The sequence below is a fragment of the Solanum stenotomum genome, chromosome 9 (genome assembly GCF_019186545.1).
Source record: "Solanum stenotomum isolate F172 chromosome 9, ASM1918654v1, whole genome shotgun sequence".
NCBI classification, from domain to species: Eukaryota; Viridiplantae; Streptophyta; class Magnoliopsida; order Solanales; family Solanaceae; genus Solanum; species Solanum stenotomum.
In genome coordinates, this window is record NC_064290.1 from 46,126,785 (window position 1) to 46,132,784 (window position 6,000).

Here is a 6,000-nt window from a genome sequence, read left to right on the forward strand (position 1 = left end):
AGTCAAGCAAGGTTTAAAAGCAAGTTCAAGTGAGTTTTTAAAGTTATTCAAGAGTCTTTATTGAATGCTTTAACTTCATTTAAGGCTCAAGTTTTCAGTCAAGTTAAGTCAAGAGTTTCAAGTTCAGTTAAGAGTTTCAAGTTAGGTAAAGAATTCCAAGTTGAGTTCATTTCTCAAAGTTATTAGGGAACTATGTATTCCCAAGGAAGTTTTAAAGAAATGTTTGTTACATTTAAACAAGGTTGGAAACTGAGATTTCCAAAAGAGCCTTCGGACTAGTTTTTGAGTAATTATCTCATATCAGCAGGAAGACATATGTTTTAAAAACATAAGAGCCAGTACATTTTTGGGAGTAGTATCGACCACCGAATTGGGGGAGCGTTCAAAGAATCCACAGCCCCCATAGAACCATGTTAGCCACCATGGGTAGAAAAGGATCATACTTTTTAGATGAATCCTTTTCCAGATAGACTAGTGGATCCATTAGGCAGTTCAGGTCTTATACCTTTGGTCGGGTATAAGATGTTCTGGAAGCGTGAGGTCGATCGCTGTATCATCACTATAGCTCTCATGTGATGGTTGTCGGTTAGAGAAACTCCCACAGCAGTTATTGTATTTTCATACACAAAAAGTATTGTATTTTTTATACATCAGTTCATTTGTATTTCTATATACATTTCAGGCTTATTGTATCTTTTGTATACACACAGAGTTTATAGCATGTTTAAAGCAGTCTTTCTTTATATCGCACTTGCTTTAAAAAATTTCCTTATATTGAAAGAAGTCAGTCAGGTTGAGTTGAGTTGAGTCATGTAAGCTATTTCAGTTTCTTCCAGATTTCCTGCTAGCCTTTGTTGCTTAGTTTCCAGCTCGCATACTCGTACATTCCATGTACTGATGTCAGTTGGCCTGCATCTTATGACGATGCAGATATAGGTACCCCAGATCAGCATCTTGCACATCGTTGATCCAGCTGAGCACTCTAGAGTCAGTGGTGAGCCTCCTTACTTTCCGGAGCACTCAATTATTTTGTGTACTTAGTTTTGTTCTATTAGGATGTTGCGGGGTCTGTCCCAACATCCATCTCAGTATTTTAGAGGCTTCATAGACAGTCAGTCAGTTAGTTTTGAGTCTCTTATCTGTGTATACATGTAAATATTATATTTTGAGGCTCGAGGTGCCTTGTTGGCCAGATTTGTATCAGTTAAGTGGTCTTATGACTTAGCTTTGCATGAAGTTATTCTATTGAGTTAGGTTTCCGCTGAGTTAAGAAAGCCAGGCCAAGGGTTCTCTTGGGGCCAGCAATGGTCTCCGAGTGCCGGTCCCGCCCAAGGTGTAGACTCGGGGGGTGACATGAATACCTGTATCATAAAACGATGCAGACCAAATGACATCAGTACATAGATGTCCGAGTATGCGAGGGAAATACTAAACATAACATAAGCTTCAAAGAATATGAAAGAAACACTTATCTTGGCTTTACTCAACTCATGAACAACTTAACTCAATATAAAGCAATAAAATACATGCAATATATATAAAACTTTTAAAACAATAGGAAACAACTCAGTTCGTTAAAGAATTGCAATAACAAACACATCGTTAATCATGTAATAAAGTAATATAGTTTCTGTGGGAGTTTCTCACACCGACAACCACCACTATGAGCCTAAGTGGTGATACAACGTCGTGCCCACGCTACCAGAACTGTCCTATACTTTACCGTCATATAGGACACCTTAACTAAGTGGATCCACTAGTCTATGCTTAAAAGCACTTAGGAGTCATCTAAAAAGTATGATCTTTTACAACCAATGATGGCTACATGGTTTATGGAAACTTGAGTTATTATGAACTCGGGTCCCCATATTTGTGCTCAATACTACTCCCAAAATGTACTTAGCTCATATGTTTTGAAACAAAATTTCTTTCTTTGGTTTGAGATAATTACTCAAAACTTAGCTTAAAAGCTCTCTCAAAATTGATGTTCTTTTTCTTGCTCAAATGTGAAAACATTTCTAACTTTCGGAAATACTTAGTTCCCGTATAATCTTTGAAGAAAAGAACTTTTACTCTTACTCTTTACTCTTTACTCAACTCAAAGCTTAAGTCTTAAAAACAAAGTTAAAACGTTTGTCAAAGACTTTTGAAAAACTTTATGAACTTCTCTTGACTTGATTCTTAACTTCCTAACTTGACTCTTAACTTTCCTCGAATTGAATTTATGGATTCAAGGATTATGATTTGTGATAGAAAGATCTCATGATGTTTAGGAGTGTTTTTAGATAGCTAAACATGGGAAAAGATCAAGAAATCACTGTCTGGAAACAAGTTCGTGATGCGGAGATGCATTTAAATATTTGATTGTGAAATTTGTTTTGAAACAGAGGAGTCTGTATCCCAACCGCGACGTAGAGGTGATTTTTTTTCACTGGGGAGCAAGTCCGCGACGCGGACCTGTATGCCAAAACCTGCTCGACTTTTTCCTTCTTCGTTTTCTCACCCTAATTCGCCTAAATCTGATTTTTTTTTCTCAATCCCTCTATAGATTCAAATGCCCAGTATATATACATAAGAATCTAACTCAAAACAACTCTTAAATAGACACGATTCCATTAAGAATTCCACAATCCCATCAAATCTCAAGATCTAAAGCAAACTTCAAGAACATAATTCAAGAACATCATACTTTCAACTTTCTACATACAAATTTCGCTGAAACAAACATGATTGGCGCATGGGTGAATGAACCCAATGCTATGAAAGTCTCACATACCTTGTAGGATTGAATCCTTGGCGAATTCCACAACCAAAATCGCAAGAACTTGACGAATCTTGAGCTTCTCTTCTCCTTTCTCCTCTTTTCTCTTCTCTCAAAGCCCTAGCGTATTCTTAATTGCGTAAACTGAACTAACTCAGTTTAGACCCCAAATAATTTACTAAAAACGAATTTAATTAATTGGGTAAGGAAAAGAAACTTTCCTTATTTGAACATCCCAACTTCAAATGGGAATATCTTACTCATACAAACTTGGAATCGCGCAAACTCGGCGGCGTTGGAAAGATAATTCCAAGATCTTTCCGATGGTATCTGGAAGGACACCAAACTCATCTTGAGCTAGGAGTTATGGTCGTTTGAAGTTGACCCAAAACTCAACCTTAACATACTTAACCAATTTTCCAGATTTTTCATTCTTTCCTAAAATGGCTATTTCCAATTCTAACTCTTTCTAGTTCTTTCAATTAGCAAGATGTTACAACCCGCGAATTATACAAACAAACAAATTATACAAATCTGTGAATTATACAAACGAGACAACTTAAACTATAGCTACAACCCATAAATATGCAAACTATAGCTACAGAGCATAATTACATTTATTATAGTGGCTATTTGCGAAAGTTCATCAAATCAATTTGCATATGGGCTTGGGCACATAGCTCATAGATTGCTAATGATACATTACTAAATGAGTGGGATATATCCGAGGGAGGAAGGATGTATTTCAGAGGAGATTTTTTGTAATTTTTTAAAATGGTAGAGAATTTTAGAAATTATGATAAAATAAGATATGTATTTATGTGATTTTTCCTTCTTATTTACATAATAATTAGCCAAAAGTCACAGAAAATATACACTGACTATACAATATAGTTTACAAAGTATACACTAACTATACAATATAACTTACCTATATATGAACTATACACTGACTATACATTATGATACACTCGAAAAGTTGAATATAGCTTAACTATATACGAAGTATACATTGTCTATATATGAAGTATACATTGACTATACATGAAGTCTACACTACCATATCATCTTTAAACAGTCCTAAAATTTAGATATAAAATCCTCTCAATGTTTCTAGTTTTTTTATTTCTACATGCTCTTTGTTTGACTTAAACAAAATTGGAAAAACCATGCTCATTGACCATTGTGTATATATTTATTATATTTAGGATTGAAAATAGATTGAATTAAAATTGATTGAATTGCAATTCATCTATATAAATATGAATTAGATAAAATATATATATCTTCGTTCAGTATACAACCATCTACTAGACTCACATATAGGTATCTATAACTTAACTATATTGTCCATATTTTTATGTATCAAAAGCAGACTAATAAAATTCATATTTATCAAACTAAATAAAAATAATCAAAATCATGAAGATGTAGATTAGATAAGTTGAAAAATATGAACTGAAATAAGGAAACGTTCTCGAAGGTCATGAAAATCTCAAAATGTCATATTTTCGTCCCTATCAATTTAAACTAGATAAAAGGACAAGTATACTAGATATAGAGAGTTTTAACTTCTACTATATTTAATATACATATATTTTTTATTTTGTATTGGTAAATATATTTAGTCAAGGGCCGTCTTAATCACTAGGCCACTAAAGTCACTGTTTGGAGCTTCATATTTTTGCCCCCTCCCCCCCCACACACACACTTTTTTTTATATAAAAATTATTAAAAAATTATATGTATTTTTAAATTTTAAAAAAATGTGCAAGAAGTAAAAAAAAAAATGTCATTAATTTTCCCACTTTTCTAAGGGAATGAAACATTTTTTGAAAATAATTTCCTTACGTGGAAAATTAGGCTTCTTTATTTATCTCCTAAGAATTTGACCTTATATTACAATTTACCTTATATTCATCTTTTTTATTTTTCTATTTTATTATTTTTATTCTCAATATTGAATTCTCTCCTACAAAATCTTTTGATTTACTGTTGCTTACAAGTTACAAAAAAATAAAAATTTCCTTTTGAGTGTCTTCTTCAAAATCTCAAGAAGTGCAACAAGCTAGCAATCATTATATTGAAGGAACACAACACTATTTCGATATTGTTATATCAACTTATCAAATTTGTGTCAAGTTTGTTAATCTAACTTTATTTTATATTTTTTTTTTTGTTGATAACTTATTATTGTTGATATTCTTAGTTCATAAGTATATATATTCTCGTTTTGAACAGTTTGAAGCATATGAAAATATTTTTTGGTTTCTTATTTAGTGGTAAAAATTTGAGACCAGTTCATATGAGTGAGATATGCCCATTTGAAGTTGGGCTGTTCAAATAAGGAAAGTCTAATCCGGATTTTAGATGGGCATTATGGTCTTTTTCATACCCCATGACTTAATTTCATTTTTGGGTAATTAATTGGGGTCTAAACTTATAGGATTCGGTTTACGCTTTTACAATATTCAGTTAGGGTTTTAGAGAAGAGAAGAGAGGAGAAGAAGCAAGAATCGTCAAATTCTCGAAGCTAAGATCATGGATTTTGTCAAGGGGTGATCCCTACGAGGTATGTGAGTTCACACAGCATTGGGTTTGTTCACCCACGCGCCAAACATGTTTAATTCAGTGTGAATTCGTCCTAAAAGTTGAAAGTTTGAATGTTCTTGATGTGTATTCTTGAGTTTACTTTCGTTCTTGAATTCGGATGAGATTAAGGAGTTTCTTATAGCGTTGTTTCCTTGGGTTGTTTGAGTTAGATTCTTGTGTACATATACTGGATATCTGAATCTAAAGAGAATTTGAGAAAAAGAATAGAGTTTTTAGGCGAATCGGGGTCAGAAAACGAAGAAGGAACAAGTCTGGCAAATTTGGGTACCAGGTCCGAGTCGCAGAGCAGTCACAGACCGTTCTGCCTCAAAATTTATTTCGCGACTAAATAATTAAATGCATCTCCGCGTCGCGGACTTGCTTCCAGACAATGATTGTTGACACCCAATTTTGACCCTCCACGATATAAATTAATCATTTCGAGCTTCTCCAATTTCAAACGATTTAAAATTATTAGTTTTATAAAATTTCTAAAAAAAAAAAAAGATAAATAATAATAATAATTTTGCAAGATTTTTAAATAGTTTGTCAATTTTCATAAATTTTAGATCATATATATGTTTTACATAATTATGTATATAATTAATATATTTTATGATTATTCAAAAATCGTCTCAAAAAAAAAA